Here is a 15,502-nt window from a genome sequence, read left to right on the forward strand (position 1 = left end):
CAAAGACCAATTAATTGCCAAAATTAGGCTATCCCATCATACCATCCCCTCCATAAACTTATCAAGCTTAGTCTTGAAGCCAGATATGTCTTTTGCCCCCACTGCTCCCCTTGGAAGGCCGTTCCAGAACTTCACTCCTCTGACGGTTAGAAACCTTCATCTAATTTCAAGTCTAAACTTCCTGATGGCCAGTTTATATCCATTTGTTCTTGTGTCCACATTGGTACTGAGTTTAAATAATTCCTCTCCCTCCCTGGTATTTATCCTTCTGGTATATTTATAGAGAGCAATCATATCTCCCCTTAGCCTCCTTTTGCTTAGGCTAAACAAGCCAAGCTCTTGGAGTCTTCTTTCATAAGACAAGTTTTCCATTCCTCAGATCATCCTAGTAGCCCTTCTCTGTACCTGTTCCAGTTTGAATTCATCCTTCTTAAACATGGGAGACCAGAACTGCACACAGTATTCCAGATGGGGTCTCACCAGTGCCTCCTTATCTCTACTGGAAATACCTCACCTGATGCATCCCAAGACTGCGTTAGCTTTTTTCACGGCCATATCACACTGGCGGCTCATAGTCATCCTGTGATCAACCAATACTCCGAGGTCCTTCTCCTCCTCTGTTACTTCCAACTGATGCGTCCCCAGCTTCTAACAAAAATTCTTGTTATTAATCCCTAAATGCATGACCTTGCACTTTTCACTATTAAATTTCATCCTATTACTATTACTCCAGTTTACAAGGTCATCCAGATCTTCCTGTACGATATACCGGTCCTTCTCTGTATTGGCAATACCTACCAGTTTTGTGTCATCCGCAAACTTTATTAGCACATTCCCACTTTTTGTGGCAAGGTCAGTAATAAAAAGATTAAATAAGATTGGTCCCAAAACCGATCCCTGAGGAACTCCCCTAGTAACCTCCCTCCAGCCTGACAGCCATGCCTAGATGATCCTTAACCTCCACTCCATCCTCAGTGTTTAGCGGTCCCACTTCTTCTTTCTTTGTTTTCTTCTTATTTAGATGGCTATAGAATCTTTTACTATTGGTTTTAATTCCCTTTGCAAGGTCCAACTCTACATGGCTTTTGGCCTTTCTCACTTTATCCCTACATGTTCTGACCTCCTCAGTAAGGTAGCTTTCCTTGCTGATCACTCCCATCTTCCACTCCTTGTAGGCTTTCTGCTTTTTCTTAATCACCTCTCTGAGATGCTTGCTCATCCAGCTTGGTCTACAACTCCTGCCTATGAATTTTTCCCCCTTTCTTGGGATGCCGGCTTCTGATAGTTTCTGCAACTTTGACTTGAAGTAATTCCAAGCCTCCTCCACCTTTAGATCCACAAGTTCTTCTCACCTAAATCCTGTAAATCTGGGAAACAAAACAAACCACACCACCACCACCCACAGCAAAACAAACCCCCAAAGAGCACCAAAACACTGCTAGAACACCGCACACTCCCTTCACTAGCCTGTCTGTTCCTCTGCCTGCCTCTTAGTCTTCCCCCCAAACTCCCCTTGCAAACTCCCACTGAAACTCCTCTGTTTACAGCTCTGTTTGCTGGCTCCTGTGCTGCTGCCTGACTGGCTGGCTACCTTTATAGGACCCCTAGTCAGAGAAGCCCCGCCCCCTAATCAGGGCTCAGCTTCTCTCCCAGCACACTGCCCCTACCAGCCTCTACACATACCAATACAGCTACAAATAGCTACAAATACCTTCTCCTTCAACAGAAGTCCCACTCAAACTCCCGTTTACAGCTCTGTTTGCTGGCTCCTGTGCCGCTGCAGCTGTCTGTCTGTTGACTTAAATAGGAGTATTGGGGATGCAAGGAACTTGGGTTTGAGCACGCAGACCTCCTAGATTTGAGAGGTAGATTTCCCTGCTGACTAATGAAAAAGAGTACTTTCATCCATTTATTTTGGAAAAAAACTCCCCTTTCAAAGACTTTATTTTATGTACGAGATATAATGCTAAACACTCCACATTTACCTGAGAAAACATTACTACTCTCCCTATTCTCACCCTGAGACTCAGTCTCTTACCAGAGAAAGGAACATAAGAACGGCCATACTGGGTCAGACCGATGGTCCATCTAACCCAGCATCCTGGCTTCTGACAGTGGACAATGCCAGGTGCATCAGAGGGAATGAACAGAACAGGTAAGTGATTAATCCCCAGTCGCCCATTCCCAGCTTCTGGCAAACAGAGGCTAGGGGCACTTCAGAGCATGGTTTTGCATCCCTGCCCATCCTGGCTAATAGCTATTGATGGACCTATCCTCCATGAATTTATCTAGTTCTTTTTTGAACCCTGTTATAGTCTTGGCCTTCACAACATCCTCTGGCAAAGAGTTCCACAGGTTGACTGTGTGTTGCCTGAAGAAATACTTCCTTTTATTTGTTTTAACTCTCCTGCCCATTAATTTCATTTGGTGACTCCTAGTTCTTGTGGTATGAGAAGGAGTAAATAACACTTCCTTATTAACTTTCTCCACACCAGTCATGATTTTATAGACCTCTATCATATCCCCCCTTAGTCGTTTCTTTTTCCAAGCTGAAAAGTCCTAATCTTACTAATCTCTCCTCTGAGAAAAAAAAACCTCTTCACCCTTGTCTGGCTGTACAGGCATGAAGACTGAAGTACATTTCAAATTAGAGGGTGGGGGCTGGCATAGGAGAAATAGCAGAATTAAAATTCTTTCCACCAAAGGAAACACTGCAGGACAAGGTGACCGAGCAACAACGTCTCTGATGTTACTGAGTGTTGTTATAAGATCAAGGACGATAAGGCCATTGTGGAGAAACTAAATGAATTTTTTTCATCGGTCTTCATGGCTGAGGATGTGAGGGAGATTCCCAAACCTGATCCATTCTTTTTAGATGACAAATCTAAGGAACTGTCTCAGATTGAGGTGTCATTAGAGGAGGTTTTGGAACAAATTGATAAACAGTAATAAGTCACCAGGACAAGATGGTATTCACCCAACAATTCTGAGGGAATTCAAATGTGAAATTGCAGGACTACTAACTATAGTCTGTAACTTATCATTTAAATCAGCTTCTGTATCAAATGACTGGAGGATAGCTAATGTGATGCCAATTTTTAAAAAGGGCTCCAGAGGTGACCCTGGCAATTACAGGCTGGTAAGCCTGACTTCAGTATCGGACAAACTGGTTGAAACTATAGTAAAGAACAAAATTGTCAGACACGTAGATGAACATAATTTGTTGGGGGAAGAGTCAACATGGTTTTCCTAAAGGGAAATCATGCCTCACCAATCTACTAGAATTCTTTGAGGGGGTCAACAAGCATGTGGACAAGGGGGATCCAGTGGATGTAGTGTATTTAGATTTTCAGAAAGTGTTTGAGAAGGTCCCTCACCAAAGGCTCTTAAGCAAAGTAAACTGTCATGGGATAAGAGGGAAGGTCCTCTCATGGATTGGTAACTGATTAAAATAGGGAAACAAAGGGTAGGAATAAATGGTCAGTTTTCAGAATGGAGAGAGGTAAATAGTGGTGTCCCCCAGAGGTCTGTACTGGGACCAGTTCTATTCAATGTATTCACAAATGATCTGGAAAAAGGGGTAAACAGAGAGGTGGCAAAATTTGCAGATGATACAAAACTACTCAAGATAGTTAAGTCCCAGGCAGACTGCGAAGAGCTACAAACAGATCTCTCAAAACTGGGCGACTGGGCAATAAAATGGCAGATGAAATTTAATGTTGATAAATACAAAATAATGCACATTGGAAATCATAACCCCAACTATACATATAAAATGATGGGGTCTAAATTAGCTGTTACCACTCAAGAACGAGATCTTGGAGTCATTGTGGATAGTTCTCTGAAAAACATCCACTCAATGTACATCAGCAGTCAAAAAAGTGAACAGAATGTTGGGAATCATTAAGAAAGGGATAGATAAGACAGAAAATACCATATTGCCTCTATATAAATCCATGGTACGCCCACATCTTGAATACTGCATGCAGATGTGGTCACCCCATCTCAAAAAAAAAAAAGAATTGGAAAAGGTTCAGAAAAGGGCAACAAAAATTAGGGGTATGGAACGGCTGCCATATGAGGAGAGATTAATAAGACTGGGACTTTTCAGCTTGGAACAAAGACGATGAAGGGGGGGATATTATAGAGATCTATAAAATCTGACTGGTGTGGAGAAAGTAAATAAGAAAGTGTTCTTTACTCCTTCTCATAACACAAGAACTAGGGGTCACCAAATTAAAGTAATAGGTAGCAGGTTTAAAACAAACAAAAGAAAGTATATTTTCATACAACGCACAGTCAACCTGTGGAGCTCTTTGCCAGAGGAGGCCGAGACTATAACAGGATTAAAATAAATAAATAAATAAATAAGTAAATTCATGGAGAATAGGTCCATCAATGGCTATTAGCCAGGATGGGCAGGAATGGTGTCCCTAGCCTCTGTTTGCCACAAGCTGGGAATGGGCGACAAGGAATGGATCACTTGATGATTACCTGTTCTGTTCATTCCCTCTGGGGCACCTGGCACTGGCCACTGTTGGAAAACATGATACTGGGGGTATGGCTACACTTGCAGCTGTACAGCGCTGTGAGTTAAACCCGCCTTCGTACAACTGAGTAGGGAAAGCGCTGCGGTCTGTCCACACGGACAGCTGCTAGCGCACTGTCGCGGCCACATTTGCAGCTGCATTGGGAGCGGTGCATTATGGTCAGCTATCCCAGCATTCAAGTGGCTGCAACGTGCTTTTCAAAAGGGGGGGTGGGGTGGCGTGTGAAAGGGAGTGTGGGGGGAGAGAGAGGGTTTTTGGCATGCTGAGAGTGTGTCAGCACACTGTCTTATAGACTCATAGACTCATAGACTTCAAGGTCAGAAGGGACCATTATGATCATTTAGTCTGACTTCCCGCATGATGCAGGCCACAAAAGCTGACCCACCCAATCCTGGAATAATTCTCTCCCTTGACTCAGCTGTTGAAGTCCCCAAATCATTATTTAAAGACTTCAAGTTGCAGAGAATCCTCCAGCAAGCGACCCCTGCCCCATGCTGCGGAGGAAGGCGAAAAACCTCCAGGGCCTCTGCCAATCTACCCTGGAGGAAAATTCCTTCCTGACCCCAAATAAGTCTTGTAAGTTCAGACCCCCTTGTCCCCCATGCTTCTCACTCAAAGCAAAGAGCAAAATGTTTGCTTTTTCTCTCTGAAACGGAGCTTTGAAATAGCACTTTTGCATTCCTGCAGCCGATCACAACAATGAGAAGAGTGGCCACTTGATAAGGGATTATCACAGCACAGTAAGTTAACTCCTCGTTCACACTGACACCCGGGAGTTGTGGCCAAGGCGCAGCAAACGTTATTCCTCTCAGGGAGGTGGAGTACCAGTAGGGTGACCAGACAGCAAATGTGAAAAATCGGGACAGGGGTGGGGGGTAATAGGAGCCTATATAAGAAAAAGACCCCAAAATCGGGACTGTCCCTATAAAATCAGGACATCTGGTCACCCTAAGTACCAGCAGCGCTGTAGCCGTGGAGATACAGCGCTGTACGTGCCTTGCCCGTGTGGACGGGGAGTGAGGTACAGCGCTCTGGGAGGCTTTATTGCGCTGTAACTCACAAGTGTAGCCAAGGCCTGGGCTAGATGGACCTTTGATCTGAACTAGTAGGGCCATTCTTATGCACAGGGCCGTTCTAAGAGCACAGGCTGCAAGGCACCATCACTGCACTTTTGCAGACCTGCCAAATCCAAGGTTTTAACTGCTGACTACAGATTTGCTAAAGAGAAACCTGAGCAAGCTTCTGATGCCAACCTGATGCTGGCTCATCATGGGGACAATGGAAAGAATTGCATATGAAAACAGAGAATTAGTTGTATGTTTTAAGAAATAGCCCTCACACAAAAACGTTTCAGGGTATCTTCTGTCTCCCTGTTATCACCAGTTCTAAGAACACCAGGTGTGAAATCCTGGTCCCAGTGGCAAAACTCCCATTGACTTCAGTGCAGCCAGAATGTGTGTCAGATGTAGAATTTTTAAATATCTTGACTTGCTGTGGGTTTGTTGTTGGTCGTTTTTTTTTTTTGGGGGGGGGGGGGGGGAGGGAATTAATTAGTGATAGTCTAGCTTGAGATAGCACTAACAGGGCCTCCTCTCCCTCCATTTTAGGACTTGTCACAATGAAAGAGAAAAAGGAACAATACTGGAAATATCGCATGGCAACTTGTATTATTTATTTTGGATTTACGTACAGCGTATGACATCTCATAAACATACTAAGCTCCCAGCAAATGCATGCAGTAATCCACCATGATGTTTGTTAAAGAATAACTTTAAAATTAGTAGGCATGTGCTCCTGCAGAAGCTAAATTTAGACAAATTTGTGAAAATTTGCAGGGCTACTTTTTTTGGCAGAGGATATTGACAAGAATGCATCTGCTCTGATATCCTTCAACAATGTGTATTGTAGAATGGCATAGTAGACATATCTAGTAACTTGTTTGCCACTTATACCCAAGTTTAAAAAACAAACAAAAAAAACCCCAAACCACAACTCCCTCCTTCCTCCCCCTCCCATACCTATAACTAACAGATATGTGCCAATTTTTCATCATGCTCATTTGCTTGAATCCCTATACCCTACCCTTTGTTTGTGTCATTAGATTGTAAGACCTGCCAGGCAGGGATTGCCTCCTTTCTGTGTTTGTGCTGGATGTTGCACAATGTGACTCCAATCCTAACTGTGGCCTTTAGGCCCAAGCAAAATGTAAATATTTACTAACAGTTATTCCTCCCCGCCCCCCTGCAAAAAATAGAAGTTCTCCCTGGAATTTGGCTTATCCTTCCAGTTCCCAGACTTCTAAATAGAGTTTTTCCACCTTTTCTTTAACCTCTCATTACCAAGAAAGCAATGGGAATTAAGACAAAGGCTATATTTGAGCTTTTTATACAATTCTGAATTAAAATGGGGAAAAAATCCTGTTTAGCTTAGGCCCCAGTCTTGCAAACATTTATGCAGGTATTTATCTTTAAGAATATGACTAGCCACATTGACACAGTGGTTAGATTCACAAAGGGACTTAGGCACCTAGAAAATCACTGGGATTCACTGGGATTCCTATACCTTGAATGGAGAGAAATACATGTCTAAGAATGGGCCTCACAACAGCCAGCATGCTAGGTGGCACCCCACCTAAGCTAGCCAAAGGGATATAGTGAGGAGAGAGGGCCCCTTTCAGGGAGTTTAGCACCTAAGTCCAGGCTGGAAAGAGGCATTTATTTGTGCTTGGAATTCTAAACTACAAGCCCTCTGCTGGTGGCAGTGGAGCACTGCTGCTGCCAGCACCTCACTTCTAACTTTTAGCCCTGTAGTAAACATGCTCACCTGGGATGTGGGAGACCTCCTGTTCAAGTCCCACCTCTACCTGATGAGAAAAAGGGATTTAAACAGGCATCTGCAACCTCTGAGATCAGTGCTCTAACCACTGGGCTATGGGATATTCTGAGGTGGGGCTCCCTCAATCTCTCCTGTTGCAGCTGTTCCACTTTGGATAAATAATAAATCACTGGAGCCATGGGACTAGGTTCCAGGCCTTCTACACCCTAGGTGAGCATGCTAACCATTAGTCAAAAGAGTCATTCTCAGGCATCTCTCTCTTTCACTGGCCCAATGGCTTTTTAATTATTTATCCAAGGTGGAACAGCCTCAACTTGAGAGACTGAGGGAGCCACCTCCCAGAATATCCCATAGCCCAGAGATTAGGGCACTCATCTGAGAGGTAATATATCCCTCTTCAAATTCCTTCTCCTCATCAGGTAGAGGAGGATTTTAACCAAGGGCTCCCACATCCCCGTAAGAATCCTAACCACTAGGGCACCTGCTCTCCACCCTCAATTTTTGTGGAATTAGGCATTCTCTGAGCACACCTACCGGATCAGGCCCCACAGGCGAGTTAGGTGGAGCAATGCCTATCTTCCCCCTGTTCAGGCACTGCACTGGAGATTAGGCTGGAGAGAGGTGTCTAGATGTCTAGAGCAAGGCTGCAGTGCACGTACCCAGAGGCAGAAACATAAGCACAGAGGGAACTTTCACTGCGAAAACTTAGGCATCCAGTGAGTTTACTACCTACAGGGTTTGGCAGCAGCTAAGCAGCAGTTTTGTGAATACCAGTGGTGCCTAAATCTCAAATGTATGGACCTAAGACCCTGTGCGAATTTAGCCCAATGTGACTACAGATGTGAGTAAAGGTAACCCCAGCTGTAAATGTTTAGAGGATTGGGGCTTAAGTGTCTCCTTGACTCTCCCAGAGCAACAGTTGCTACACATCTTTATTCAAAAAATACAACAGTAGTCTACAGACACTGTAGTTACACCAGTGTGAGGCTATAATTCTTGGACCATTATTTTAGAGTATTGGAGTTTTTTTTAAATTAAAGGCACAGTGCTGAATTTAGGACTGAGGTGAAGGCCTAGCTTCAGGAATCAAATGCTTTAAAACCCCACACCAATATATATATCAAAACCTAAGCTTCAATCCTGCAAGCTGAGGCACAAGTGCTTTTTCAGTGGGACTCCACGAGGGTGTAAGGCAGGGGTAGGCAACCTATGGCACGCGTTCCCAAGGTGGCACGCAAGCTGATTTTCAGTGGCACTCACACTGCCTGGGTCCTGGCCACCGGTCTGGGAGGCTTTGCATTTTAATTTAATTTTAAATGAAGCTTCTTAAACATTTTAAAAACCTTATTTACTTCACATACAACAATAGTTTAGTTATTATAGACTTATAGAAAGAGACATCTAAAAATGTTAAAATGTATTACTGGAACGCGAAACCTTAAATCAGAGTGAATAAATGAAGACTCAGCACAGCACTTCTGAAAGGTTGCCGACCCCTGGTGTAAGCATTTGCTGATGTAGATCAGATTGCAGGATCAGGTCCTAGAAGTGATTTTTACTAAGGTCCCATCCTGTCAAGTACATGCTTAATTTTACTCAGACAAGTACTCCTGCTGAAGCCAAATGGGACTGCTCAGATGAGTAGAGTTAGACAGGTGTGTAAGTTTGGGGTCTAAATGTATCTATTTTTTCAAGTACACCTCTACCTTGATATAACGCAACCCGATATAACACGAATTCGGAATAAAGCAGTAAAGCAGTGCTCCAGGGGGGCAGGGCTGCACACTCCGGCGGATCAAAGCAAGTTCAATATAACACGGTTTCACCTATAATGCGGTAAGATTTTTTGGCTCCCGAGGACAGCGTTATATTGGGATAGAGGTGTATATTAGTTATTTGTATTACTATATGCCTAGGAATGCCAGCCATGGATCAGAGCATCATTGTGCTAGGCACTGTACAAAAACAGAACACCAAGACAGTCCTTGCCCTGAAGAGCTTACAATCTAAATACCTAACTGGCACCTTTGCTGCCCCCAATTTCACATGAGAGAGCATTCATGCCATGGGGGTTATTAAAAAGCCTAGTGCTAAACAATACACCTAGATGCAAAGATTGTTTTTTGCCAGTGGAAAAACAAAAAGCAAAACCCAGCAATTAAAACAAACATCTGCAGCAACATTGGTAACTAATTCATTTTTGTTTTCAGTATTCTTGTATGTGTAGAAAAGCAACACAATGAAGATGTTAAAAACCATACATTAGTGACCAAGCTTATATTTTAGGTGGGCCCAGCTGTCTCTAAGCCCTTATAATTGTAGATATTTCTTTGAGAAAATTCACTGATGGCATAAGCAGGGACAACTCTAATGAAGTCAATAGATTGACAGACATGATCACCAGTGGTGAATTTGATCCAATAAGAAGTCCCTTTATGAGGGATGGAATCAGAGGTACTTGTGACTGTGGTTTTTTTAAATGTGATTTTAACATGTTGCAGTTCTCATTGACTTCAGTGGAAGTTACATGTGCACAAAGGATCCACCAAGCTCTAGATGTGCTTTCCTCTAGAATCTTTGAGAGCGGGCTTTTGTTTGGTGACTTTTCTAGCAGGGAAACTGCTACAGGGGTTCAACGTGTCCAACAAACTGATAATGTCTTAAATAGATAATTGTTCACTTACGTTCAAAATTAAACATTTAATTAGTCGATTTAGTGGTTAACTTTCTGTCCAAAGTCTGACACAGCCAGAATGTTAGCAAATAAAGATCAATATTCTCTCCATGCAATTGTTTCTCTTCTCTCCTGACCCTTCCTTCATCCCAGCTTCTGATTAATCAGGTTGCTTTGATTACAATTTGTGTTATAAATTAGCACTTTGAAAATGAAAAAGCTTCATTACAAACATGAATTCATTAGTCTTCATAACACACCGGAGAGTAGTTATTCCCGTTGGCCATACTTGGAAATGTTAAGTGACTTGTGCCGTGTCACAAAGGGAAGTACATGACCACAGGTGTTCGTTCCTGGATCCCAGTTTATCCCTCCCCAGGCACTCCTCCTCTTCCAAGCCCTCTGGAGAATATTTATAGGAGCAATTCCACTCTGAAATTTAACACTATAAAAACAATACCTTCTTACTTAACAGACATGCTTCCCTTAGTGCAGGGATCGGCAACCTTTGGCACGCGGCTCCCCAGGGTAAGCACCCTGGCGGGCTGGGCCGGTTTGTTTACTTGCCGTGTCAGCAGGTCGGCCGATCGTGCTGCTCCAGGCCAATGGGGGCGGCAGGAAGCGCTCGGCCAGCGCCGCTTCCTGCAGCCCCCATTGGCCTGGACCCGCAAACTGCGGCCAGTGGCAGCCATGATCGGCCAAACCTGCCGACGCGGCAGGTAAACAAACCAGCCCAGCTCGCCAGGGTGCTTACCCTGGGGAGCTGCGTGCCAAAGGTTGCCGATCCCTGCCTTAGTGTATTTAGTCATCTCTGCAACACAAGTTTGTACTGCTTTATTACTTTTAATGCTGCAGAACCACACAGAAAAAATGGAGTAAACTGGATTCTCTTCCTTTCTTGTGCATCATGCACAGAACTGTTTACTAGAGGCCAATTAGCTTGAATTCAGTGGAACTGCACAGATGCAACTTTAGGACATAATTTAACTAGCAGAACCTTTATTGCAAGTGATGATGCAATAAAGGAAAAAACCCAAATTGACTCTCGGAGGCCAGGCTGAGTTAAAGAAAAATATTCACTTGTTTTTACTGCAAGACTGGGTATTGAGAGACAATGACCGCAGAACCCCAGGGCAGCATTTGCACAGTTGCATTACAGAGCAGCATTGCACTTCCAAGCTCTTTTCCTTGCACAGGTGTAAGAGATCAATCTCTTTAAAAACCATTTACATCCTCCCCCTGCCCCCCGCTTTGTGTTACGTATTTGTTTTGTTTCTTTGAATTACAGAATAGCCTGATGGCCTTTTATGTCTTGCTTTTCCTTGCACATCTTTGCAACTAAACCCGCTAGCCAAACCAGCCCCTGAAAGGCTACAAAATGGATTTGTGTAAATAATACATTGATCTGTTTACATGCCGGGCCCTTTTATTGCTTGCTCGGCGGAGATGGAGATGCAGCAGCAGCAGGTCCTTTCAAGGCAGGGTTTGGTTTTCTGTTTTGACCTGGCGACTTCTCTCGGATGCGCCTCCGCTCGCTGGCCACAAGGGGTCCCAGACACGCGCTGCTTCCCAGCCGCTCTTTGTCCTGCTTCTTCCCCCGCGAGCCCGCCTCCCCATCCCGTTCGGAGCTCGCGGCTGGAACCGGGGGAGGGAGGCGGCTGTCGCTGCCGACTTGTACAAGTGGCCGCCAGTCAGGAAGCAGAGCCACGCCCCCGACTCCCTCCCCTGCCTCGCCGGCCGGGCTGCTCCAGCCCCCGCTGCTGTTCCACCTCGCTCGCTTAGCAGGTCAATGAATTGCCAGAGGCTTGAGGCTGAGGAGCTGGAGAAGCCCGGCTCTGGAGCCATCCTCGAATCCCTGCCTAGCAAACATGCGCCTCTGCACTTTCTCTGATTCCCCAGCCAGGAACGTAGCTGCTTGAGAAGTTGGAAAAACCAGGAGGACTAACAGGGGCGTGTAAAGCAATCCGGAGCCACAAAAGGAGGGTGAGTGTGCACGGTGTGCAGCGAGCTCTGCTCTCACCTAGGCTGAGTTCTCGGTGGGCATGAAGTGTGTGCGTCTGTCCCTCGGGGTATAAGCTCTGTGAGCTCAGTTGTTCCATAGTAAATCCCTAGAAGATGGTAGAACTCGCCCCTGTAAAAGGTGGCCCCCACTGAAACTTGGTGGGCAATGGCAATACAAGCTGAAGTATTTTTTTGAAATACTAATGGTGAAAATGTCTGTTGGAGGTCTCTCTTTAAATGATCCATCTCTAAACCAACAATTACCTGTTTGTTTTCTTGGCTGCCCCTTTGCCCAAAACAATGTAGTTCATATTCCAAGCCACAAGCAATGACAATATGGAGTACATTGGATTTTGATAAATAATAAAAATGTAAATAAAGTTACAGCATGAAAATGAACTGAAGATAATAACTTCTGTACAGATAATTATGTTTAATGAGGATTTTTAGCAGACAGTTATATATAGTAGGGACACATACAAATACGTTAGACCAGGTAGGATTCTGTAATGATATTCTAGTCTCCTAGGGAATTATTACAGTTTGCCTTTTGTAACTTACAATTTAAAAAAGCAACAACAATCAAGGAAACTATTTAAACACACAACTGTGAAACAAACAAATATATATTATAGCCACACACTACATATACATATGTACCCACACAAAACATGTACACACAACCATATGCTACAAACACAATTTATATATCTAAGTCATTGAAATGTACAAATAAAACTCATAATATGGCAACATTTGAAGTTGCAACACAAAATAAGAGCTACAGCACTCAAGGTTTAGTCTCATACTGCATCCCTAACTCATACTTGTGTATTTTTCTCCCTCTAGGATAGGGAGAGCTATGAATACAGTTTTTTATGGAAAAATATGGCTACAATATTCATACCTTTGTCTTCCGTTTATGATTTTGTGTGGGTCTACAGTATTTCTATGTTCATATGTGATATTATACATATTCATAGTGGTTCAGTTTTAGAATTCCTGTATAGTTTCTTGTTGACCACAAGTTTCACTGTTCTTTTTAAATATAGAGATCATTATCTGTATATATGTCTCTGTGCATGAAAATTCGTTGTGTGTACATATCACATTAACTTCTCAGGAGCATTATATAATATGAATGTGGTTTTTGGTTGTGTGGGCATGAAATTGTGATAGAAAACTCAGTCTTGAACTGCCCCTGGACAGAGGGGAAAGGAAAGGCAGACTAGTGTGTTATTATGTGTGTGTTCTTCTCTCTGTGTGTGATTGCATCTGAGTCTGTCTGAGTCACTCTGTGTCCATGAACTTTACAAGCATTCAGTTCAATACCATTCAGTGCAGATTCCAGTTGCTGGTTTACAGCCAAGCAGCCAGCCAGCCAACCCACCTGTTAAAATATAACATGTACATTCCAGTCAAAGCACTTGGAAAAGCAACAAAATAACAATAAGAAATAATGTGTTATCTTAACACAGGCACGTGTATTAACTTCTGCCTTGATGTACCATAATGGAAAATGAAGTCTTTGAGTATAAGCCAAATTGCATTTTATTAGAGGTTTGGATTAGTGACTGGTCTGTTGGGGGTTTATTTGGGCAGAGAATTGAGAGTCCACATAAATGAAATATAATTTGACATATACACAACTTAATTTCTACTTGGATAAGAATGCTGTATCTATATCAGGATGGATTTCTACTTCTGTTTTTCATAATATACTGATATGTAATTTTAATTTTATTACCAGAAAAAATTGCGACAGAAATAAACAAGGGTTTATTAAAGTGACTGTTCCAGCAACTACAGTTAAGGCTGCTTCTTCAGCAATTCCATTGCAAAACCACTTCTTCACATACTTAAAAATACCCCACACATCCTGAGTATCAGTGTAGGAACACTGTATCCTTTTTTGTGACTTAATCTTTATACAGTGGCTTGAAGATGTAAAGAGCTATGTACGTGTTAAATATTGCTGTCTATGACATTTTAAAAAATAGTTTGATTTAAATTTCAACAAGTTTTAAATGTACCAGTTTAACACTCTCTTGCACTCACCTTTAAAAATGGTTTGAACATTTAAAAAAAAGTTAAGGGAAAATAATTTGGCAAACAGTAACTACAGTACATGGAGAAATCTAACTACTTCAAGAATCACTGAGCTGTGTAAAGTAAGCGCTATCTAAGGCTATGTATACACTGCACCTTTGTTGGTAAAACTTTTGTCGGTCAGGAGTGTGGAAAAAAACCACACCTCTGATTGACAAAAGTTTTACCCACAAAAAGCACCGGTGTGGCCAGCACACCTACTGACAAAGCTACCACTCCTCGTTGGGGGTGGTTTATTTTGTCGGTGGGAGAGCGCTCTCCTGCTGACAAAGAGTGGCTACACTGTGTACCTTACAGCGGCACTGCTGTAGCAGCCCTGCTGTGCTGCTCTTAGGTGCGCAATGTAGGCATAGCCTTACGAGAAGCAGAATTGTAACTTTTTTCATGAGGATATTTAAGGCCTAGCCAATGCTCATGGAAGTAAGTAGAAAGACACCCACTCACATTAGTGGGCTTTGGATCAGGCTGTTGATACACTTACAATACCAGAACCCACCTCGTGCTAATCCTGTGAAGAGACTGACATGGACAAATTCCTGCACCTCTGCTGATCCTCACTGATTTCATTGGGGCATCGTGTTGATGCAAGGGGTCTGACTGCACTGAGCTTGTTGCAGGATCGGGGTCTGCATAATCTATATGTACTTGCGCGATAAACAGGACTAGTTTTTGAGATGCCATTACATCTCAATTGGACACTGTAAATAGTATTATTGTATTGTAGTGGCTTGGTGTTCAGAAAGTTGTCTGTTACAGTCTGTCACATAGATCAAGCAATCCACTTGTAACTACACTTTTCATGTAAGTGGTTATTTTAGCAAAAGTCAAAATAATATGGATGGATGATAAGTCTTTAAACTTCCAAGTGATGGACTTCACTGACCTGAATGGAGTAGTTTGGAGTTAATTTAGGCAATACCCACTTTAACTCCATTAGGGCCCTGTTCTGCAAGATGTGGATTCAAAAATTCATCGACTTTAAGGCCAGAAGGGACCATTGTTATCATCTAGTCTGACCTCCTGCATAACTGAGGCCACAGAGTTTTACCCAGTAATTTCTGCATTGGACTCATAACTTCTGTTTAAGGAGTGCCCTCACTTGCCTCTCATGTCAGTGGGAATTAAAGGGTGCTCAGAATCACACCGCTCTTTTACAGGTTCGAGCACTAAATGAGTATTAAAAATCCACTTTTTCACAGATCTGTCATTAAATCAGAACTGTTCTGGCATATCATAATTGTGCATATAACTCCCATTAAAGTGTATGAACACATGTGGCACCTTAGAGACTAACAAATTTATTAGAGCATAAGCTTTCGTGGGCTACAACCCA

The 15,502-nt window shown here is 43.1% G+C and overlaps 1 protein-coding gene across 1 annotated transcript in view; it reads left to right on the forward strand.

The window, feature by feature from the left end:
• Positions 1-11,805: 11,805 nt before the first annotated feature.
• Positions 11,806-15,502, forward strand: part of MARCHF3 (membrane associated ring-CH-type finger 3) — a 113,587-nt gene continuing 109,890 nt past the window's right edge. The window contains exon 1 of the mRNA XM_024193368.2: positions 11,806-12,042. The gene's annotated coding sequence lies outside the window, so the exon portion shown is untranslated. The remainder of the gene's footprint in view (positions 12,043-15,502) is intronic.

Source organism: Terrapene carolina, unplaced genomic scaffold, assembly GCF_002925995.2.
Source record: "Terrapene carolina triunguis isolate 2854851 unplaced genomic scaffold, T_m_triunguis-2.0 Scaffold113, whole genome shotgun sequence".
Lineage (NCBI taxonomy): Eukaryota > Metazoa > Chordata > Testudines > Emydidae > Terrapene > Terrapene triunguis.